Source organism: Rhinopithecus bieti, unplaced genomic scaffold (assembly GCF_001698545.2).
Source record: "Rhinopithecus bieti isolate Rb0 unplaced genomic scaffold, ASM169854v2 scaffold_23721, whole genome shotgun sequence".
NCBI lineage: Eukaryota > Metazoa > Chordata > Mammalia > Primates > Cercopithecidae > Rhinopithecus > Rhinopithecus bieti.
Window position 1 is genome coordinate 245,333 of NW_016810819.1, and position 25,986 is coordinate 271,318.

Consider the following 25,986-nt stretch of genomic DNA (forward strand, 5'->3'; position numbering starts at 1 on the left):
AGCAATAAATGATCACCTGAAGGTACAAAACCCACTAGTAATAGTAAATATACAGAATAACACAGAATATTATAGTACTGTAACTGTGATGTATAAACTACTCTTAAGTAGAAAGACTAAATGATGAATCAATAAAAAATAACTACAACAACTTTTCAAGACATAGTACAATAAGATATAAATGGAAACAACAAAAGTTTAAAGTGCGGGGTAAAGTTAATGTGTAAAGCTTTTATGAGTTTCTCTTTTGCCTGTCTGTTGGTTTATTCAAATAGTATTAAGTTGTTAACAGGTTAAAAAAATTGGTTACAAGATAGTATTTACAAGGCTTACAGAAACCTAAAACAAACAAAACATACAATGTATATACAAAATATAAACAGCAAGAAAGTAAATCACATTGCTAGAGAAAATCACCTTAGCTAAAGGAAGACATGGAGGAAAGAAGGAAGAGAAAACTCTAAAATAACCAGAAAACAAATAATGAAATGGCAGAAGTCCCTACTTATCAGTAACATTATGTGTAAACAGACTAATGTCTTCAATCAAAAGACAGATTAACTGAATGGATGAAAAAACAAGACCCATTGAACTGTTGCCTACAAGAAACACACTTTACCTATAAAGACACATAGACTGAAAATAAAAGGATGGAAAAGATTATTTCATGCCAACGAGAAAAAAAAGGAGTTGCTACACTTATTTCAGACAAAATAGTTTTCAAGACAAAAGGGCGGGCATTGTAGGAAGAGACAAAGAAGGGAACTATATAATGATAAAGGGGCGAATACAGCAAGAGGATATAACAGTTTTAAATATATATGCACCCAATATAGGAGCACCCAGATATATAAAGGACATATTATTAGAGCTAAAGAGAGAGATAGGCCCCAGTACGATAATAGCTGGATACCTCAACACCCCACTTTCAGCATTGAACACATCTTCCAGATGGAAAATCACCAAAGAAACATTAAATGTAATTTGCACTACAGATCAAATAAATCTTTTAGATATTTACAGAATATTTCATTCAAGAGCTGCAGAATACACATTATTTTCCATAGCACATGGATCATTCTCAAGAACAGACCATAAGTCAGGTCACAAAACAAGTATTAAAACATTCAATAAATGGAAATAATATCAACATCTTCTCTGATCACAAAACTAGAAATTAATGAAAGGAATCTTAGAAACTATACAAATTCATAGAAATTAAACAATATGCTCCTGAATGACCACTGGGTCAACAGAGAAATTAAGAAGGAAATTGAAGAATTTCTTAAAACAAATAATAATGAAAACACAACATACTAAAAGCTGAGATATGACAAAACAGTTTATAGCTCTAAGTGCCTATATCAAAAGGAGTAAAACTTCAAACGAACAATCTAACAATGCATCTTCAAGAACTGAAAAGAGCAAACCAAACCCAAAATTAATGGAAGGAAAGAAATAACATCAGAGGAGAAAGGGAGGAAATGTAAAGGAAACCAAAACAACACAAAAGAAGGAAATGAAATTTAAATGAAACACAAACAATACAAAAAAAATCAATGAAACAAAAGTTGATTTTTTGAAAAGTGGAACAAAATTAACATGCTTTTAGCCAGACTAAAAAAAAAGGATACAAGATCCAAATAAATAAAATCAGAAATGAAAAGGAAACATTACAAGTGATACTACAGAAGTTCAAAGGATCATTAGTGGCTATTATAAGCAACTATATGCCAATAAATTGGAAAATGTAGATGAAATTAGCAAATTCCTAGACATATGCAACCTACCAAAACTGAACCAGGAAGAAATGCAAAACCTGAACAGATCACATATTAGTCTGTTCTTGCACTACTATACAGAAATATCAGAGAATGGCTAATTTATAAAGAAAAGAGGTTTAATTGGCTCATGGTTCCACATGATGTACAGGGAACATGGCTAGGGAGGTCTCAGGAAACATACAATTGTGGTAGAAGACAAACGGGAAATAGGCACATCTTCACACGGCCAGAGCAGGAAGAAGACAAAAGAGGGGAAGGGCTACACACTTTTAAATAACCAGATCTTGTGAGAACTCTATCAGGAGAACAGCACCAAAGGGGAAATCTGCCCCATGATCCATTCACCTCCCACCAGACCCCACCGCTAACACTGGGAATTACAATTCAACATGACATTTGGGTGGAGACACAAATCCAAAACATGTCATTTTGCACTGGTCCCTTTCAATTTTCATGTCCTTCTCACATTGCAAAGTACTCAATCATCCCTTCTCAATAGTCCCCGAAATCTTAATTCATTTCAGCATTAATTCAAAAGTCCATAGTCCAAAGTTGCATCTGAGACAAGGCAAGTTCTTCCACCTGTGAGCCTGTAAAATCAAAACTAGGTAGTTATTTCCAAGATACAATGGGGCAAAGGAATTGGGTAAATACTCTTATTTCAAAATGGAGAAATCAGCCAAAAGAAAGGGGCTACAGGCCCCATGCAAGTCTGAAGGACAGCAAGGCAGTCATTAAAGCTCCAAATTATTCTCTTTTGACTCCATGTCTCTCACATCCAGGGCACACTGGTGCAATTAGTGGGCTCCCAAGGTCTTGGGCAGCTCCATCCCTGAGCCTTTGCAGGGTACAGCCCCGCAGCTGCTTTCAGGCACTGGTGTTGAGTCCCTGTGGCTTTTCCAGGTGCACAGTGCATGCTGTCAGTGGATCTACTGTTGCAGAGTCTGGAGAATGGTGGCCCTCTTCTCATGGCACCACTAGGCAGTGCCCTAGTGGGGACTCTATATGGGGCTCCAATCACACATTTCCCCTCTGCAGTGACTGAGCTCCGCTCCCGCAGAAAATTCCACTTGGAAACCAAGGCTTTTCCATACATTCTCTGAAATCTAAGCAGAAGCTCCCAAGCCTCAACTCTTACACTGTGTGCACCTGCAGGCTTAGGACTATGTGGAAGCTTCCAAATCTTACATTTACAATTTGTAACCTCTGAAGCAGCAACCCAAGCCGTACTGTGGCCCTTTAAGCCATGGCTGGATCTGTAATGGCCCCAATGCAGTGCACTATGTCCTGAGGTTGCACAGAGCAGAGGACCCTGGGCATGGCTCAGGAAACCATTCTTCCCTCCCAGGCCTCTAGGCCTACTATGGACACAGCTGTCTCAGAGTTCTCTCAAATGCCTCCAAGGCCTTTTCCCCATTGTCTCAGCTATTAGCACTTGCCTTCCTTTTAGTTATGCAAATTTCTTCAGCCAACTTGAATTGCTTCCCTGAATATAGACTTTTCTACCACATAGCTGGGCTACTAATATTTCCAACTTGTATGCTCTGCTTCCCTTTTAAATATAAGTTCAAGTTTCAGTCATTTCTTTGCTCATGCATGTAAGAGTAGGTTTTTAGAAGCAGTCAAGCCACATCTTGAATGCTTGGCTGCTTAGAAATTTCTTCTTTCAGAAACCCTAAATCATCTCTCTTGAGCCCAAAGTGTCACAGGTTTCTAGAGCAGGGACACAATGTCACTAGTCTCTTTGCTAAAGCATAGTAAGAGTGACATTTATTCCAGTTCCCAATAAGTTCCTCATTTCCATCTGAGACCTCCTCAGCCTGGCCTTCACTGTCCATGCTACTACCCGCATTTTGGTTTAACAAGCCTGCCTCTAGGAAGTTCCAAACTTTCCCTCACCCTGTCTTCTATTGAACCCTCCACACTCTTCCAACCTGTGCTTATCACCAAGTTCTAAAGTCATATGCACATTTTCAGGTATCTTTACAGCAATGCCCCACTCTTCAGTATCAATTTTCTGTATTAGTCTGTTCTCCCCCTGCTACAGAGAAATACCTGAGAATGGGCAATTTTTAAGTAAAAGAAGTTTAATTGGCTTACTGTTTCACAGGCTGTACAGGGAGCATGACTGGAGAGGCCTCAGGAAAATTACCATGATGGTGGAAGACAAAGAGGAAGTAGGCACATTTTACATGGCCAGAGAAGAAGGAATAAAAAGAAGGGGGAGGTGCTACATATTTTAAACATCCAGATCTCATGAGAACTCTATCATGAGAACAGCAAGTCGGAAATCCACCCCCATGATCCAATCACTTCCCACCAGGCCCCACCTCCAACAATGGGAATTACAATTCAATATGAGATTTGACACAAATCCAAACTATATATCAGACCAATACATAATGAGATCAAAGCTGTAATAAAAAGTCTTCCACTAAAAAAAATCCCAGGACCTGATGGCCTCACTGCTGAATTCTATCTAACATTTAAACAATAATTAATATCAATCATAGTCAAACTATTCCAAAATATAGAGGAGGAGGGAATACTTCCAAACTCATTCTACCAGACCAATATTACCATAATAATAAATTCAGAAAAAAGACACATCAAAAAAAGAATTCTACAGTCCAATATCACAAATATTGGATATTGATGCAATATGGATGCAAAAATTCTCAACAAAATACCAGCAAACTGAATTCAACAATATATTAGAGGCTGGGTGTTGTGGTTCACACCTATAATCCCAGCACTTCGGGAGGCCAAGGCAAGTGGATCACTTGAGCTCAGGAGTTCAAGACCAGCTGGGGCACAGTGCAAAAATCCATCTCTACAAAAAGTACAAAAATTAGTCTGGTGTGGTGGCACATGCCTGTGATCCCAGCTCAGCTACTTCGTGGTTTCAGGTGGTAGGATTGCTTGATCCTGGGAGGTGGAAGTTGCAGTGAACTGAGATCATGCCACTACACTCCAGCCTGGGTGACAGAGCCAGACGCTACCTCAAAAAACACAAAAAACAATACATTAGAAAGATCATTCATCACAACCAAGGGGACTTATCCTTGAGATGCAAGCATGGTTCAACATATACAAATCAATAAACGTGATACATCATATCAATAAGATGAAAGATAAAAACCATATTATTTAAATTGATGCTGAAAAAACATTTGATAAAGTTCAACATCTCTCCATAAGAATTCTCAAAAAAACTGGGGCCAGAAGGAAAATACATCAACACAATGAAAGCCATCTATGACAGACCCACAACCATTATGATACCAAATGGAGAAAAACTAAAAGCCTTTTCTCTAAGATCTGGAACACAACAAAGATACACACTGCTACGGCTGTTATTCAATATAGTAATGGAAGTCCCAGCTAGAGCAACCCAACAAAAGAAGGATATAGAGGGCATCCAAATTGGAAAGGCAAAAGTCAAATTATCCTTGTTGATAGATGATAGGATTTCATATTTGGAAAAACCTAATAACCTCACAAAAAACAACTATTAAGACCAATTTAAAAATTCAGGAAAGTTGCAGGATACAAAATCAATATACAGAATCGGTAGCATTCTTATATACCAACAGTGAACAATGCAAAAGAAATTAAAAAGTAATTCATTTTATAATAGCCACACATAAAATTCAATACCTAGGAATTAACCAAAGAACTAATAGATCTCTGTAATGGAAACTACATAACACTAATGAAAGAAATTGAACAAAGACACCAAAAAATAGAAAATTATTCCATGTTCATGAGTTGAAAAAATCAATATTCTTAAAATGTCCATATGACCCAAAGCCATCTACAGATTCAATGAAATCCCTATTAAAATACCAATGACATTTTTTATAGAAAAAAAAAGTTCTAAAATGCATATGGAACCACAAAAGACCCACAATAGCCAAACCTACACTAAGCAAAAAGAACAAACTCGGAGGAAACATATTAACTGGCTTCAATTATACTAGCCCAAACAGCATGGGACTGTCATAAAAACAAACACATAGACCAATGGGACACACTAGAGAACCCAGAAACAAATTCACACGTCTACACTGAACTCATTTTTCACAAAGATGCCAAGAACATACATTAGGGAAAAGACATCTCTTCAATAAATGGTGCTGGGAAAACTGGATATCCATATGCAGAAGAATGAAATTTGACCCCTATCTCTCACCCTATACAAAAATCAAATCAAAATGGATTAAATACTTAAACCTAAGACCTCAAACTATGAAACTACTAAAGGAAAACTCTAGGACATTCTTCTGGATGAAGATTTCTTGAACAATACCCCACAAGTACATGCAGCAAAGCAAAAATGGACAAATGGGATCACATTATGTAAATACGTTTTTGTACAACAAAGGATACAATCAACAAAGTCAAGAGACAACCCACAGCATGGGACAAAATATATGAAAACTACCCATCTGACAAGGTATTAATAATCAAAATACATAAGGACCTCAAACAACTCTACAGGAAAAGATCTAATAATCGAATCAAAAGACAGGTAGGAGATTCGAACAGACATTTCCCAAAAGAAGACATGCGAATAGCAAACAGGCATATGAAAAGGTGCTCAGCATTATTCACTGATCATCAGAGAAATACATATCAAAACTACAAGGAGATATTATCTCACCCCAGTTAAAATGGCTTCTATCCAAAAGACAGGCAATAACAAATGCTGGTGAGGATCTGAAGAAAAGGGAACACTCGTACACTGTCAGAGGCAACGTAAATTAGGATAACCACGATAGAGAAGAGTTTAGAGGTTCCTCAAAAACTAAAACTTGAGCTACCATATAATACAGCAGTCCCACTGCTGGGTATGTACCCCCCAAAAAGGAAGTCAATATTTCAAAGAGATACCTGCACTCCCATGTTTGTTGCAGCACTGTTTAAAATAGCTAAGATTTGGAATCAACCTAATTGTCCATCAATAGATGGACAACAATGGATAAAGAAAAAATATATAACAATACAAAAAGATAAAATTTCAAGAAAGTCTAAAAGAATAATTTTGAAATTCAGGTAATCTTTCAATACTTATAACAATTGAACTATTTTTCAAGTACCCAGAGAGTCAATCACCTTGGAAATAATAGCAATATATAGCATTGTATAACACTTACAGGACACTATCTTTAGTGTTTTTATTTATTTATTTATTTATTTATTTATTTATTTTACAGAGGGGTTTGTAAAGGTAACAAGCCCCATTAATAGCATGGCCTGGAATTAAACCCAGTCTCCATGTATTCAGACATTTTCAGACAGAGAGTTCTATTTGCCCACCCACATTCCTTCTTCCCTTCTTTCTCATTAACAGAAAAGGAGAATAGATATTATTTCAGGTAGAAAAGTTCCCTGTTGAAAGATCATTCTCAGCTTCCCTTGCAGCTGTGAATAGAAAATGTCTTTCTCCTCTGCGTTATGTGCTTCTACAAATGCACATGTGATGGCTAAAACTGTAATAACCATATTAGTCCATGAAACTACCTTAATATCCTAAGTTGTGCTGTAAACCTAGAAGAACCCTGATAGCTATGGAATCAATATACTGGCCCTAGACAACATTATCCAGACTCAATTCACAAGAAGAAAAATAATTCCTTGTGCATTCAAGTCACTGGTATACCGAAAGGAACCAAATCCTAACTGACATACGCTGTTTTCTTTACACCATAGGTAAAGTAATTGAACTTCAGTATATGCATAGGACAAAAGCATTTAAAAATATATACAGCAATCCTAATTAACCTAGTCCCACAGTCAGCCTTTACTGTTTGAGGTTTCAGGCTTGTTGACAAGAGAAAGGATGACCACAAAATATGTCTTCAAAATACCTATGGGAAAAAAGTAAACTTGTATATGGTCACAAGTTAATTAGACATTATTTGGGTACCATCACTTTAAGTAAGGAATTGACTAAGAAAATAGAGATTGAAAGATATATGATGTAAAACAATAAAAATACTAGAAGAAAACCAAGGGAAAATTCTGCACATTAGTCTAGGCACAGAACTCATGACTGAGGCTTCAAAAGCACAAGTAACAACGACAAAAATAAATACATTGAACTTAACTAAAAAGCTGCTGGACGGAAAAAAATAATAATCAACAGAGTGAACAGACAACCTACAGAATATGACAATATTTATATTCATCTGACAGGGGACTGATATCCAGAATTTACAAGGAACTCAAGCAACTTGACAACAACCAAAAACAAGTAACTTCATTAAAAAGTGGGCGATGGACATGGAATAGATATTTTTTAAAAGATGACATACAAATGGCCAACAAGCATATAAAAGTGCTCAACATCACTAATCATCAGAGGAATGCAAATTAAAACCACTGGAGATAGTCTCTTTCACCAGTCAGAATGGCTATTACTACAAAGACAGAAAATAACAGACACTGGCAAAGACACACACACAAAAAGAAACACACACACACAATAGAATACTATTCAACCATTAAAAGAAATGAAATAATGTCTTTTGCAGCAACATGGATGGAACTGGGGTCATTATCTTAATGGAAACAGAAAGTCAATACCACAGGTTCTCACTTATAAGTGGGTGCTAAATAATATGTATGCATGGACATAGCATGTGCAATAATAGTCACTGGAGATTCAGAAGAACAGGAGGGTAAGGGGGGGCGGTCAAGGATGAGAAATTACTTAAGTGGTACAATATACACTTTTCAGGTGATGTTACACTAAAAGCCCAGGGTTTACCACAACGTAATATATCCATGTAATAAAACTGCACTTGTAGCCCTTAAATTTATACAATTAAAAAAAAAAAGAGGGAAATAAGGAGGGAAGAAAGGAAGGGTGAAAGAGAAAGGAAAGGAGAAAGGGAGAGGGCAAGAGAAGGAAGGGAAAAAAGGAAGCAACATCCCAGCAGTGCATTTTCATCCATACTTACAGCTTCAATTACCATCTGATCCCCAGACCCCCAAATATATTTTACTAGCATAGACCACTTCTGTGGCCCTAAGTGTCCACACCCAATTGCTTACTGACATTTCATCAGAAAAGTCTGAAGTGCTAAATTGAGCATTGCCAATGGTGAGTTCAGGAGCTTCCCTTCACACCTTACTACGTTAATTCTTCCCTAACACAGTAACTATCTTCTGTTGACTTAAGCAACCCAACAACTTAGAGGTCAACTTTGAATGCTTTCACTCACCTTCCACACCCAATTCATCATCAAGTATTGCCAATTTAAGATTCTAGGTATCTCTCAAATCTTCCCACCTTTTAATCTCTCCACTACCACCAAGGGCTACACAACTGTCATAGCTCTTCATTACTACTACTGATACCTCTAAATCTTTGCACTTAAATCCACTTTGGCCTCTCTTCCAATCTCCTTTACAGTTTTGCAACTAAGTGCGACTTTTTCAAAAGCAAATCTCATAATATAAGTACCTTGCTTAAAACAATATAATATCTTCCTACTGTCTTTATGATAAAGACCAAAATTAATAATATAACATAAAATTAATAATATAACCTGGCCTCTGGTACATCTTCAATACATCATATTGTATACTCCAGCTTCTCTGACATTCTTTATGTTCATCAAATGCATCTTCCTCATGCCACACCTCAGAGTCTTTGCATACGTTGTTTTCTCTGCCTAGAATTTATTTTCCTCCCACTTCTTTTTTTTTTTTTTTTTTTTATTTTCTATTATACTTTAGTTGATAACGATGCAGGGTTTGTTACATATGATATATTGTGCCACATGTTGCTGTGCGCACCAATCAACTCATCAGCACCATCAATTCATCATTTATATCAATGTATAACTCACCCAATGCAATCCCTCCCCCTCCCCTCCCCATTATAAGGCGCCCAGTGTGAGGTTCCCACTTCCGAGCCACAAGTGATCTCATTGTCAGTTCCCACCTATGAGTGAGGAACATGCTGGTGTTTGGTATTTCTCTTCATTGTGGACAGTTTGCTAAGAATGATGGTTTCCACAGCTGCATCCAGTCCCTACAAAGGACGGCAAAACTCATCCTTTTTTATGGACTGCATTGAGTATTCCATGGTGAGATACTATGTGCCACATTTTCCTTATTCCAGATCTGTCACAGAGACATATTGGTTGGATTTCCAAGTCATTAGTATTGTTGAATAGGCCAGCAATAAACATAAGTGTGCATAGTGTTCATTGTAGATAGAATGAATTTATTAATCCCTTTGGGTAAATCATACCGAGTAGTGGGATGGCTGGGTCCATATGGATAATCTAGTTCTAGATCCTTGAGGAATTCGCATACTGGTTTTTTCCATAATGTTTGAACTAGTTTACAATTCCCCACCAACCGAGTGTAAAAGTGTTCCTTATTTCTCCAATCCTCTTCAACCACCTGTTGTTTCCTGACTTCTTAATGATTGCCTCCTCCCACTTCTTTACTCCACACTTCTCTATTTCTTAATTCCAACTCAGCATTAAAATCTCATCCCAAACCCTCCTTATTGAGGAATTTGCCTTTGAGTCCTAGTTACCTGATATGATATAGTGTCCTCTTATAGTATCTTATTTTGTCATATATATATATATACATATATTTTTGTTTTGTTTTTTGAAATGGATTCTTGCTCTGTCGCTCAGGCTGGAGTGCAGTGGTGTGCTCTCACTCACTGCTACCTCTGCCTCCCAGGTTCAAGTAATTCTCCTGCCTCAGCCTCCCCAGTAGCTGGGATTACAGGCACCCGCCTCCATACCTGGGTAATTTTTGTATTTTTAGTAGAGGCAGGGTTTTGCCATGTTGGCCAGACTGGACTTGAACACCTGACCTTAGGTGATATATCCGCCTCAGCCTCACAAAGTGCTGGTATTACAGGTATGAGCCACCACGTCCAGCCTTTGTCATATATTTTTATCTATAGCACTAAATCACAATGGCAATTATATACCTTTCTGATTATTTGGTTTATATCTGCCCGTGCCCTCCCCCAGAATACACATTAGATGCTCTAAGAAATGGATAACTGCCTTTCTCATTATTATACTCTTATACAGTACTTGGCACTAAGCAGATGCTGATATAAATATATATGTGGAGAGATGTATCTATATATAATTGATATTATAAATGAATACATAAATATTTCAAAATATTAATAAAGGTTTTCTTTCAATAACAGTGTTTTGGATTTCTCCCTTCTTTTAACTACTCTTTGTTTTGCATTTACTACACCAGTATTATTAATTTCTAAAGATGTATAATATTTTTAATCTTGAAATGCACAGAACGATTAGATTCTGTTCATATAAGTAAATCATCTTAATTGAACCAATAACACTAACTCATTCCTTGAGAGCAATGGCCTTCGCAAAGGCCAAGGCATTCATAGAAAACAAGTGACCAGAAAAGTCCACAAAACATTTTTTCTCAGATAATAAACATGTGTAAACCAGTCCTGGGCAAGAAATAGAAAACTCCAATTATCCTTAAGCATGACCTCCAGTTTCTACACATGTCCCATGCGTGCATTTTCATCCATCATCATTAAAAAAGAAGAAAGAAAGAAAGAAAGAAAAGGAAAGAGGGAAAGGGAAAGAAAAGGAAAAAGAAACAAAGGGAAAACGAAAGAGAAAAAAAAAAAAAAGACAAGAAGAAAAGGTACTCCCTCCAGAATTGAAAAACCTGTAAACCTTTGACACAGTGTTTAGATCTTGAGATCCTGTGCAATATTCACAGTTTAAAGGCCATTTTACTTAAGCCCTTTGCAGGGAACTTGCTGACTTTATCCTGATCTTTCTACTGTATATACAGTCAAATCGCTTTTTCTCTTCTCACATGGATCTCCTGCTCCTGAGCTGCGATTGACCTATGCTTTTCTTTTTTGGACCTCTTCCCTCTTAATAATTGACATATGGTCTTGCCATAAAAAGCGTCCATCTGAGATACACAATAACTGTTTTTAAGTGCTGATTAGCACTGTATCAATTATCATTCATTTTAGGAAAAGAAAAAGCAAGCATCCCACAAGAGTGCTGATATAATCTTCTTACATGTCCATAATTTGAGGATTTTTAGCATTTGTAAATCTTATTAAACATGGTATTAGTTACTAAAAGTGTTTTCAAAATGCTAAACAATGATATGCATCCTGGTGAAGAAAACTAACTGATTCAAACAAATGTCTCCCTTGTTTGGCTTTATGTAGGAATATTGTTTTAATCACTTTATTTCTTTCTGAAATTAGATAAATTAAAGCCCTATTACTTTTCGTTGGTATTTTAAAACTATTTGGATAAAACATCTCAAATATCCTACTTTGTCTAAGGAAATGCAGGTTTATGTTAGGCTGGGTTTTACTGTTTTTCTATTTTTGTGGTGATGTTTGATTTTAGTCATTTTAAGATGCTAGGTATTAACATTAGTTGTTTCCTGAAACATGTATCAGCATTCCTCAGGAGTCCACGGCATCCTAAAATTTTGGGAGTCCCTCTTACTGACAGATAGCAAGATGTAAGAATAATGAAGAACTTTGGCATCAAGCAGACCTGAGCCCAATCTGTGCTCAACATTAAATAGCTGTGACCTGAAGCACTGTTTTACTTAAGTTTCAATATCTAATTTTGTAAACTGAGTCTAATATACCTCATGAGTTTGTTTTGAGAATTTATTAGAAAAATACATGTGAAGTCCCTAGCAGAAAATCTAACAAAATGTTAACAGAATGCCAGTAATTTTTCATCAGTTAATTAATGTATTCATTGAACAAATGAATACACACCTGTTCCCTCATATTCAAAACATGAAGTCCATTTTTATTGTTTCTTTAAAATGACTCTTAATGCCAGTCAGTATATGACTCTGATATATTTTCATGTACAATTAATACTTAGAAGAGAAGTTGCGTTAAAATCTGACATTATGCCAGAGACATAATGAGGTCCTGAGATGGATCTCCTTTTCATCAAAGCTTTATTTTTTTCTGGACTCTATGATTGCTCACTTCATTTAGAAGATAAAATCATGTGTATTTCCCACCAACTCCCCACTTCAGTCTTCATGCCTCTCTGCTTTACCCATCAATCAGAAATTCCACATTTCAGCACCAAATAAACACTGTCTCCTTTGGAAAAAAAAAAAAAAGTCAGGATGATTTTTAAAATCCTCAGAAGGTACTGTTTAAGTCCTTTCTTCTCTTCTAAGATGTCTTCTCTCATTATTAGTGAACCCAGTGGCACTATACATTCACCAATTCCTCTAATTTCCTGAAGGGCATACTCCCATCACCTGTCAAACTAAGTGTCTCAAGGAGTCCTTCTCCCTCAGTTTCTGCCATGGTCAGCCTTCACTTGGGGCCACAACTCACTTATTTTTCAGTTAGAGAAAAAGTTTACGGGGAGAGAAATGCTTTTCAAGCATACTTATGCTATTGTAAACATCTCTCTGAGCTCATAAGACAAAATATCCAAATAGAAATTATCTTAAAGCTCTGTTTTTATCTAGAATGTCCTTGTCTTCATCCATTTTTCTCAGCTGGCAAGCTCCTACTGGTCTTCCCTTAATTTAAACCCAGAAGTCATTTTGTATGAAATGTTAGTACATCTCTCCACCCTACCCTCACACACACATGTCCCTTTCGTATCTCATACACCTATTTACTTATGGTATTTCCCATGTTAAACCTTTATTTCTGCATGCTGAGGGCTTGGAAAAACTCTCAAAGTTTCTTGAATGTATAAACAAACATCAAATTAACAAACCAGAATTCCCATTGGATACAGTCACACAGACCACTGAACTAAAAAAGCTCCCAGAGATTTGCACTTTTACTCATCTTAATACAGTATCCAGCAGTGACCTCACTCATGTCCTCTCTCTCAGAAATGTCTTAAGACTATTTGGCATTCAGTTTTATAGAACTCTAATATGAGATATATTTCAAGAATTTTATTTCTTTTTTATGTCCATAGTTTTGTGACCAACTGTAGCCCACGCAAATCCCTACCTGCCAAGGCAGTAACATTTTCATTACAAGTGTGTGACCTACAGTCCTTCAGAAAGACTGTCACCAGGATAAGAAGCCTGAAAGCTAAGGAGGGTTCTGAAATCTGAAGCTCAACAGAGGTGAAAGAATGAGTTGGGAGAGAAAGAAAAACTTGTCTTTATTCCATCCTTTTGTTCCCCAAAGATCCATATAGGCTGTTCTGTCTGTGGCCTGAAATACATATAATAATATATCCACCATGGATTGGTCACTTCCCCAATAACAGGTTATTTACCATGTTTGTTTTTAACCCACCAGTTATAATAACTATCTTACTGACGGGCAAATCTGATCCAAGGACGACAATGAGGTGCATGATACCTATTGATTATGAGTTTGGTAATATGTTATATAAACTGCTCCTTCTTGCTATCTATATTCATAATAATAATGGCTTTGAAATTGATTTATCAAGTTACCTTCTCACTGCCTCTAGCCTAGAAGATGTTACTAGTACTACATTGGTCTCCATGTATCCTATGTTTTTGTTTCATTAATCTCTCCCGAGAGACTACCTATAACTCCATATTGAAATTCCTTGCCTAGAATACAATGCTGACAGAAATATGCACTCACCCTGGTCATGAGCCTATCTTCCTTAGACTTACTTTTTGCTTTAACCAGGCCAACCTCATTGTACTCCATCTCTACCCATGACTCATGACACTCGGTCCCATTTCTGTGGCTGTGTTCTAAGTGCTGTCTGAGCTGGTAACAGCCTCTGAAGGTCTCTCAGTTGGTCTAAATCTTATTTATCTAGATCAAGTTTCCATCTACTCGTCTCAACCTGGTCTAGCCATGCTGAAGCTGAATGTGCACATTCCATAATGGTTGTTACCAGGGTAGGGTTAGAATACTGTAAGAAGCTGCATCAGGGTCCAGGGGACACTCTGCCTGTGGAAATAGTGTTGAAAGACTTGTCTATCATGGATGCGAGGATGCCCATCTTGTGGTGGCTTCTCCTACATTTACTATCCAGCCAGCCCTTAATAGTCAAGACATTGATGAGAGAAGGCACACTCTTTTGATAGTATCCTTCTAATTTATTGCGACATCCAAAGAAAGAAACCAGGCTTTTTCACATACCATCATCTCACAGTCAAAATTCCTGCCGAAGAACAAAACATTCAATGTCTAAAAGAAATGCAGAAGGGGGTTGCAAATCCAGACAGTTTGCTAAAAGTGAGTTTCAGAAGAGGAAATGCAGTCAAGGCAGCTGGCTACCACAAACGTACACAGCAGACCTAATTGTGGGAACTGGCAATCACCCTCCACAGAGTCGGATGGAGTCCAGAGGAGTCCACCATTCCCATGGGAAGATGTCTAGGAAACCACATCCAGTTGACTACTGTAACGTTCTTCACTCAAGAAATGATCAAAGATTATCTATTTGGTAGCCAGTTTCATTTATAAATGTAAGAGGGGTCACAGACCTCAAAGATTTTATGTCCGTGACTTTGTCATGAATGTACTTCTCAGCAGCTTTGTGCCTTGCAAAAGATACTTACGTTCTCTTCACATCAGTCTGACTTTCATCTCTGAAATGAAACATATGGTAATGGGGTATAGTCCCCTTGGGGCAAAAATGCTGCTCTCTGCCTCTTAGACTGTTACATTAAACTGCTATCAGCAATTTGAAATCATATCCAATTATAAGTTATGATAGAAGCTCCCTGAGATGTCACCTTCCTGGAAGACTCCCTCAATTATTCGGAATAACTAAGTTAACTAGTATGCTTCCAGTCAAGATGTTCCATGATATTCCACTTTACCTCATTGTAAAGACATGATCTTAACATTAATATGCAAAATAAGTCAATTCTGTCTAATTTCTTATGAGAAGTAGCTGATGTTTTTGGAAATACTATATTTATTTTTTATGATAAATCATATTAAATACCATGACCGCTCCTGAAAAAAAAAAAAACACAGCCTTATGAATGTTTTACTCCTTCCAATACAATACTGCTTATTTAGTGCACTGAAATTCTGTTTGTCTTGTCTCTAAAGCTCTCACAGCTAAATTTTAACTTTCTATTTAGGGAACTTAGTTTTCCAGCAAAATAATTTTATTCACAACTTATGGAATGACTAGACTGTTTCACAGACGTGCCCAGAGTGTGAAGTTAAATGTCCCATTAAACAGTAAGCTAATGTTAATGAGAACTGGAAGTTCTGTGTCATAATCTGATAAACCTAAAAGTCTGAAAAGCTTTGTCTACTTCTTAAATCAATGTATTCCCACAGTAAACAAGGGTAAGAGAGGTCTTGACAGCCTGGACAAAAAATGTCAATTAGGATCTGTATAAATAAATAATGTAAATGATTTTATCTGGAAAAATCAGTTTTGCCCCTACTCAATTTTCAGTAAAGATATTTCTAGAAACTAAATGCATCTCCTGTCATCCTCGGAAATATCCCTCTGCTTCTACACAATATCCCTCTGCTTACACACACACACCTGATTGATGACAGTAGCATGAGTATAGTTCCCTATCACATGTTTCTCACATTTTCACACACCTATTAAAATAAGCTAATGCTCCCATCTTGATGGATTCTTTGCTAAGAAAAAGAGCACGAGGTGAATAGCTCTCTAAAACCCTTCCCATTAAAAAGTGAAGCACATCATGTTTGTGCCATTGAACTGGCAAGCTCATTTTGCTTGTTTTATTATACTTATTGTCTTAGATAAGACAACCCATTGAATTGTAGCTAGAATTTTGCATACCATGCTGACTCAAAATTAAAGGCTAAGAGGAGAATTTATATTTACTGAGTGCCTGCAGTATGCTATAATGTTAGATGTGTATTGTATTGAAACCTTAACTCGATTGTAAGCCCGTTTTACAGGTTTATTCCCTCGTTCATTTCTGTATTCCTTTATTGATCAAACATTTATTGTATGTTTTTGATGTACCAGGCATGCTTCTGGGCTCTGTGGACACATCAGTGAACTAAACAGACAAAAACTACTTGCCCAGCGGAGGCCTTACATTCTAATGTGGAGAAATGAGGAAATCAAAGCTCAAAAATGCTATGCGACTTGCCCGTAGATTTAAGATGTAAGTGTTTCCTAAAATATGCTTCCAGGAACATCTATTTTAAAGTCACTGAGGATGCTTATCAAAAGGATGATTCCATCTCACAATCACAGAGGATGAGTAAGTTCCAGGAATTTGTTGGTTTTTTTTGTTTGAAGAACTACAGTGATCCCTTTATGCACAGAGATTTCTGAAAGACCTTGAGCAAACAACTAAAGGTGTTTGGCCTCATGCTTACATCTGTCCAGATTTCTATCACAGAGAAAAGGAAACGTATATAAAATATACATAGAGATGTTTAGAGAAGTATTGTTTATAATAGAAAAAAAGAGAGGACAGAAAGCAAATGTTCATGAATTGTGTTCATCAATTGTAAATTGTGGTTCATGCATACTGAAAAAATACTCTGCAGCCATGTGTGCACATATACACATACTTAGGAAGATGCTCACTTCACAGTGTTAAACAGAAACCCCAGTTGCAGAATACCATATAAAATATGATTATCTAATCATTATAGGTACAATTTAAATGTGGTAGATATGTACATATTTATATGTTTCTATAGGCACAGAAAAGAGTATGCAGCAAAGTGTCCGTGTTTACTTCATCAAGGAAAAGAGGAAGGGGAAAACTATAATTTTTGAAAATGTATATACTTTCTTATTTTTTAACTATAATAATAACATCATTTTATGATAAAAACATGAATAATGGTTTTATGAAGAAATATTTTAAAATATAAATACAGAAATAATTATTTCATAGAAAAATAATGTTTTCCTATGGAAAATAAGAGGGTAACTTACGAGTGACATAATGAGATACAAGAAAGTCTTGGCTTACAGATGAGAGGCATGGATGCTAACCAAAAGATTACAGGCTTCAGGAAGATATGAGAAATAAAAGTTATATTCCTAGTTTGTGATATCCATAGCAATCTTATGGAATAATTCCACCTACTTATTTCAAGTTATCAGTATCTCTTTACTTCATGAAAATATGCTCTTATTCTTTACTATTCAGTTCTTCCCAACCACAGAAAAGTTACTCTCAAACTAAATTTCAGGGTAAACTCAATTAATTAGCAAAATCTATAGGGCTACAAGGAGGTTTTGTTTTTCTTAGAAGGGGAAATCATTTCTCACCTTAAAAGAAAAATGCCTGGTTGTTCTCTGGACGTAATCAATTCATTGTGGCGTTTCTTTTTTTAATCATGGGTCACATGGGAAGCAAGTAGAGGAAATGGTTATTGGAAACCACCGGAAGTTCCTGAAAATAGCTATCCAACAGGAGTTATAGCGTTGGGCAAACATACACAGCCAATGGCCAATGGAGAGAGAACACAGAAACACTCTAACCTCTCTTTCTTTCCATACGCCAATCTTCTGATGCTCCCTCCCATTGACCAATTCCAACCAGAAGCTGACAAAACAGGGAGCACAGTTTACACAATCCATAGAGGACAATCTTCTAGAACACAGAGCAAGATATAAGTGGAGAGTAAATCTGGAGAGGAAAATTGAGAGTATCTGGCAAAAACAACATGTCATGAATTTGTGTGCATCAAGTTCTAATCGTTATGTTGAAATTGCCAGCTTTAAGCTGGCACACATCCATGAATGTTCCTTTTTCAGCACCATGTAACCCACAAATGAAAGATACTCTCTTTCACCTAGTATTAACAACTTCTATTTTTCCTGAGTCTGTTCTCAGGTACTGTTAAGCCTGGTTGATTGACACGGGGATCTGAAATGTAATCCTAACTGACATTTACTCTTCCTTTACAAGGTGCTTAACTCCAGTCCATGGAGCTATTAGCTCTCCCTGGATTTGCTACAGAAAAATGCCAGACAATGATGGCCTAACTTTTAAAGACTGTTGGATAACTATATTCAATTATTTTTCAAGGGATCGGGAAACTGCAATTGAATGTGTTAGGGGGCATTTGGCCCTCAGTATAGCTTTAGGTCTGCTATAAATGAAGAATTCTCAGGAAGCTGCCAGCACACAAGATGGTCTGTGGGTCTGTCCTGGCACTTTCTTCACGATTATCCAACCAGTGACTGGTCTAGTATTAAGTCCAATTCATTCTGTCTATTGACAAATAAAATGCTTTCTGAGAACTACTTGGCAATTGTGCAATTAGAAGAGGTTTATTTATAGCTGATGTAAATACAGTTTTTCCAGTAATAGGTCCTCATCAACTCTAGCTTTAAGATGGAAGGGTACTAATTAACCACTAGGAGTCAACTCCAGCTATATTTGGAACAATCCCATTTCTAATACTTTACCACTACCATTGGCTTTAGTAATTTTTGAAAAAAATAAATATTTGAGACTTAGAAAATGTTTTTCCATAGTTATAACCATCACTTGTTGGGTCATAAGATTGTTTCTGATTAGTTTGCAATCTACTATACACTAGAGTCTGATAAATGTTTTAGAGCAGTGGTCCCCAACCTTTTTGCCCCCATGGACGGGTTTCCTGGAAGATAATTCTTACATGGGGCAGGGGTGGGGTGGGGGTCGGGGGCGTTAGGTGGGAGTGGTGTGGGCGACAGTGGGTACATGTTCAGGACGAAACTGTTTCACTTCAGATCATTGGGCATTAGTTAGATTCTCATAAGGAATGCACAACCTAGATCCCTTGCATGCACAGTTCACAATAGGGTTTGCACTCCTATGAGAATTTAATGCCACAGCTCACCTGACAGGAGGCGGAGCTCAGGCAGTAATGCTTACTCATTTGCCACTTACCTCCTGCTGTGTGGCCCAGTTCCTAACAGGCCACGGACCAGTACCTGCCTGCTGCCCAGGGGATGAGACACCTGTTTTAGAGAACTAAGATTTTTTTTTCCTTAATAATAAGTTCCTGTGTGGGGAATACCTACCATACACCAGAAACCATGCTAAGCTTTTTTTTTTTTTTTTTTTTGAACTAAAGTTCAAGAAAAGTCAGCCTTTGGGTGACGAACCAAACCTTTGGAGAACAAGTATGGTGTGCACAATGGGGTCAAATTGAAATAATTTAAGAGGCAGAGTTATTTATAATGATAACAAGAAATTCTACTAGATTCAGACACCACTAGTTGGCACTGATATCCTCAGGGATCTCAGGACCTAATGTGTGAGGAAAATAATAAAACAGTTGTTGATGACAATAACCATATAAATCTATACTATATACAGGTATGGTCCTACATATCCAAAAGAGTGTAGTATCAGATTAATTTCTGAACAGCATCTTATACATAATAAAAAGTTATTCTGTACCCTCATGTGATATTGGAATGTTGAAAGAGTATCCCAGAGGATCAGTACTTTTAAGAAAATCCCTGAGCTAGAAGAACGCTGTAGATGTCAGTGGTAATACCTACTAAGTGGAGTTGTAGCAGGGAAAGGAGAAAGGCAAATCCATCATTCCAGTTAAAATGTACAAAAAGTACATTCAAAGAGGAAGACTAATTTCCATTGCTTCAGAAACTCCTTTGAAAGCACCCTTCAAGTGTCCTTCCCACTGACTAACTTCTTAATAGATTAGAATCTCCCCAAAAGTATGTTCCACAGTCAGCTCTTAGTTGCCACTAGAGTTGCCAGTAATGTGAAATGTCTCCTTCAAGACACACAATAGAGTAAAATACACCATATATGGGCCATAACACCCACAAGGCTCTGTGTGTCCAGTGATCAAGAAACACAGAGGTCAGAAGGGACTCCAAAACCCAGGGCTGACAGTAATAGTGCTAGGTCACCAGGATTGGACTATTCTAATGCCTAGAGTGGGAGTCTTCAGAAAGAGTCTGTGATTAACCTTTGAGATCACATATAAAGCTCAGATACCATATAATAAATATGTTACTTCTTTAAAAGTATGAACTAGGGAGTGGGTAGAATGTTTACTTTCTCTCCCAGATTATCAGTGACAACTTGGCATTTCAGGCAAGAACTTAACCTCTCTTAGTCTGCTCCCACATACTTGATCAAGTCTCTTATCCTAAACAAATACACAGGTGAACAAACGGCAGAGCTAGGATTCACACCATGATCTGTCTGACTCCAAAGTCTGATCTATCCAGCACCATGCTCTTTTGGCTCTTTTGCTTCCACTAAGTAAAAATAAATCATTATTAATTTAAAAAATGAATGTGTTTGATGTAAATTTGAATTTGCTACCCCAATTCCCATAACATCTCCTCCAAAGGTAATTTATGGAAATGAATGAAAATCTAAGAGAGTCAATATCTATTTGAAAACCAGTTCTCCAAATAAACAGGAGTATGTAAAGTTATTTAAACAATAAAAAGAATAATGCAAATCTATTTATTAACTCCAAGGTATATAACTATGAGTTTTGTTAATTCTGAACTAAAATGGTACTTATTTTCAGTAAAAAGTAAAATACGAAAATCTGTAGACATATGACAGGTAAAGATCATGTTTCATATAGGTCTCCCAAGGTCATTTGATTATTAAATTATAGACATGGAATTCAAATGTAAATTTGTTATTATTTCAAAGTACATTCTCTTTCCACTACTATACAACATAAAATATATATTGTAATACTCTCATCTAGAACACAATTCCCTGCATTACACTGTAATTCTTAACAAGCCATTAATTTGACTTACTTCTAAATAGTTTAACTGACATATCAGTATATAAACAAGGATTATTGTTTATTGCCTAATTTATATTTAAAATAATTTGTAAAAGTCAATTTTATCAAAAGTTGATACTATATTTCACAGAACAAAAAATATTACACTTAGAAGTTACTGAAATATGGCCGGGCACAGTGGCTCATGCCTGTAATCTCAGCACTTTAGGAGGCCGAGGTGGGCGGATCACAAGGTCAGGAGATCAAGACCATTCTGGACAATATGGTGAAACCCCATCTCTACTAAAAACACAAAAAGTAGCTGGGCATGGTGGTGCGTGCCTGTAATCCCAGCTACTCAGGAGGCTGAGGCAGGAGAACTGCTTGAACCAGGGAGTTGGAGGTTGCAGAGACCCAAGATTGTGCCACTGAACTCCAGCTTAGCAATAGAGTGAGACTCTGTCTCAAAAATAAAAAATAAATTTTTCAAAAGCCTCCAAGAAGTTTGGGATTATGTTAAATGACCAAAGCTAAGAATAGTTTGTGTTCCCAAGGAAGAAGAGAAATCTAAGAATTTGGAAAACATATTTGAAGGAATAATCAAGGAAAACTTCCCTGGCCTTGCTAGAGATCTAGACATCCAAACACAAGAAGCTGAAAGAACACCTGGTTAATTCATCACAAAAGACCATCACCAAGGCACATAGTCATCAAGTTATCTAAAGTCAAGATGAAGGAAAAAATATTAATAGATGTCAGACAAAAGCATCAGATAACCTATAAAGGAAAACCTATCAGATTAACAGCACATTTCTCAGCAAAAACCCTACAAGCTAGAAAGAATTGGGGCCCTATCTTTAGCCTATTTAAACAAATAATAATCAGCCAAGAATTTTGTATCCAGTAAAACTGACCTTCCTAAATGAAGATATTGTCTTTTTCAGACAAATGTTGAGAGAATTCACCACTACCAAGTCAGCACTACAAGAAATGCTAAAAGAAGCTCTAAATCTTGAAACAAATCCTCAATACACACCAAAACAGAACCTTCTTAAAGCATGAATCTCACAGGACCTATATAACAGTAACACAATGGAAAAAAAACAAAATATTCAGGCAACAAATAGCATGATGAATAGAATAGTAGTACCTCACATCTTCATACTAATAGTGAATGTAAATTGTGTAAATCTTCCAACTAAACAATACAGAATGGCAAACTAAACAAGATTTCACTATCTAAGTATCTGCTGTCTTCAAGAGACTTACCTGACACATAAGGACTCACACATAGCTTAAGGTAAACAGGTGGAAAAAGATATCCCATGCAAATAGAATCCAAAAGTGAGCGGGAGTAGCTATTCTTATATCAGACAAAACAAACTTTAAAGTAACAGCAGTTAAAGACAAAGACAGACATTATATAATGATTTAAAGGACTAGTCCAACAGGAAAATATCACAATCCTAAATATATACACACCTGACTCTGGAGCTCCCAGATTTATAAAACAATTACTACTAAACCTAGGAAATAAGATAGACAGCAACACAACAACAGTAGGAGACTTTAATACTTCACTGACAGCATTTGGCAGTTCATCAAGACAGAAAGTCAAAGAAACAATGGACGTAAGCTATACATACAACAAATGGACTTAACAGATATTTAAAAAACATTCTGCCCAACAACTGAAGAAAATACATTCCGTTCATCAGCAAAAGGGAACATTCTCCAAGATAGACCATATGACAGACCACAGAACGAGTCTCAACAAATTTAAGAAAGTCGAAATTATATCAAGTACTCTCCCTGACCACCATGGAATAAAACTGGAAATCAACTTCAGAAGGAAGCCTCAAAACCATGCCAATACATGCAAAGTAAATGACATGCTCCTAAATGATCTTTGAGTCAACAAAGAAATAAAGATGGAAATTTAAAAATTCTTTGAACTGAACGACAGTAGTGACACAACTTCTCAAAATCTCAGGGATATAGCAAAAGCAGTGCTAAGAGGCAGTTCACAGCATTACATGTATACATCAAAAAGTCTGAAAAAGCACAATAGACAATCTAAAGTCACACCTCATGGAAGTGGAAAAATAAGAACAGTCCAAACCCAAACCCAGCAGAAGAAAAGAAATAATGAAGATCAGAGCAGAACTAAATGAAATTCAAACAAAAAAATACAAAAGTTAAATGAAACAAGCACCCGATTCTTTGAAGAGAAGCAAAATTGATAGACCATTAACAAGATTAACCAAGAAAAGAGAGAAGATTCAAATAAGCTCAATTAGAAATGAAATGGGAGATATTGCAACTGATACCACAGAAATACAAAATATCATTTAAGGTTTATGGACACCTTTAAATGTATAAACTAGGAAACCCAGAAGAGATGGATACATTCCTGGAAAAATACAACCCTCCTAGATGAAACCAGGAAGATACAGAATCTCTAAACAGACCAATAACCAGCAGCGAGATTGAAATGGTAATTTAAAAATTGTGAACAACAACAACAAAAAAGTCCAGGACCAGATAGATTCACAGCTGAATTCTATCAGACATTCAAAGAAGATTTGATACAAATCCTACTAACACTATTCCAAAAGATAGACAAAGAGGGAATCCTCCCTAAATCATTCTATGAAGCCAATATCACCCTAATACCAAAACCAGAACAGGACATAACCAAAAAAGAAAACTACAGACCAATGTGCCTGATGAACAAAAATGCAAAAATCCTCAACAAAATACAACCTAGCTAAATCCAACAGCATATCAAAAAGATAATATGCCATGATCAAGTGGGTTTCATACCAGGAATGCAATGATGGTTTAACATCTGCAAGTCAATAAATGTGATATACCACATAAATAGAATTGAAAACAAAAATCACATGATCATTTCAACAGATATAAAAAAGCATTTGACAAAATCCAGCATACTTTTATGATTAAAACCCTCAGCAAAATCAGCACAGAAGGGACATAGTTTAAGGCAATAAAAGCCATCTATGATAAACCCACAGCCAACAACATATTGAACAGGAAAAAGTTGAAAGCATTTCCCCTGAGAAATGAAACAAGATGAGGATGCCTACTTTCACCACTTATATTCAACATAGTACTAGAAGTCCTAGCCAGAGCAATCAGACAAGAGAAAGAAAGAAAGAAAGGGCATCCAAATCAGTAAAGAAGAAGTCAAACTGTTGCTGTTTGCTGATGACATGATTATATACCTAAAAAATTCTAAAGACTCATCCAAAAAACTCCTAGAGCTGGTAAATGAATTCAGCAAAGTTTCAATGTACATTAATTTTGTAGCCCTGCTACACACCAACAGCAAACAAGCTAAGAATCAAATCAAGAACTCAACCTCTTTTACCATACCTGCAAAAAAATTAAATCCTTAGACGTATACTTAACCAAGGAGGTGAACGACCTCTACAAGGAAAACTACAAAAATGCTGCTGAAATAAATATTAGCTAACACAAACAATTGGAAATACATCCCATATTCATGAATCAGTAGAATAAATATTGTGAAAATGACCATACTGCCAAAAGCAATCTATAAATTCAATGCAATTCCCATGAAAATATCACCGTCATTATTCACAGAACTAGAAAAAAACATACTAAAATTCATATGGAATGAAAAAGGAGCCCACATAGCCAAAGCAAGACTAAACAGAAAGAAAAAATCTGGAGGCATTACATTACCCACTTCATACTTCACTATAAGGCCATAGTCACCAAAATATCATGGTGCTGGTATAAAAAAGGCATATAGACCAAGGGGACACAATACAGAACCCAGAAATAAGATCAAATACCTACAATCAACTGATTTTCAACAAAGCAAACAAAAACATAAAGTGCGGAAAGGACACCCTATTCAACAAATAGTGCTGGGATAATTGGCAAGCCACATGTGGAAGACTAAAACTGGATACTCATCTCTCATCTTATGAAAAAAAAATCGACTCAAAATGGATCAAAGAGTTAAATCTAAGACCTGAACCCATAAAAATTCTAAAAGATAACATTGAAAAAACCCTTCTAGACTTTGGCTTAGGCAAAGACTTCATGATCAAGAACCCAAAAGCAAATGTAACAAAAACAAATATAAATAGATGGGACTTAATTCAACAAAAAGCTCCCGCATATCAAAAGAAATATTCAGCAGAGTCAACAGGCAGCCCACAGAGTGGGAGAAAATCTTCACAATCCATACATCTGACAAAGGACTAATATCCAGAATCTACAAGGAACTCAAACAAATCAGCAAGAAATAAAATAAACAATCCCATCAAAATGTAGGCTAAGGCAATGAATAGACAATTCTCAAAAGAAGATATACAAATGGCCAACAAACATATGAAAAAAGGCTCAACATCACTAATGATCAGGGAATTGCAAATCAAAACCCACAATACAATACCACCTCAGTTTTGCAAGAATAGCCATAATCACAAA

General features: G+C 36.5%; 1 protein-coding gene across 1 annotated transcript in view; it reads left to right on the top strand.

Moving 5' to 3' along the window:
- The window catches only part of LOC108542752 (protein unc-13 homolog C-like), a 293,581-nt gene that overhangs the window by 243,188 nt on the left and 24,407 nt on the right, over nucleotides 1–25,986 (top strand). Inside the window, exon 17 of the mRNA XM_017892917.1 lies at nucleotides 16,775–16,916. The gene's annotated coding sequence lies outside the window, so the exon portion shown is untranslated. The remainder of the gene's footprint in view (nucleotides 1–16,774; nucleotides 16,917–25,986) is intronic.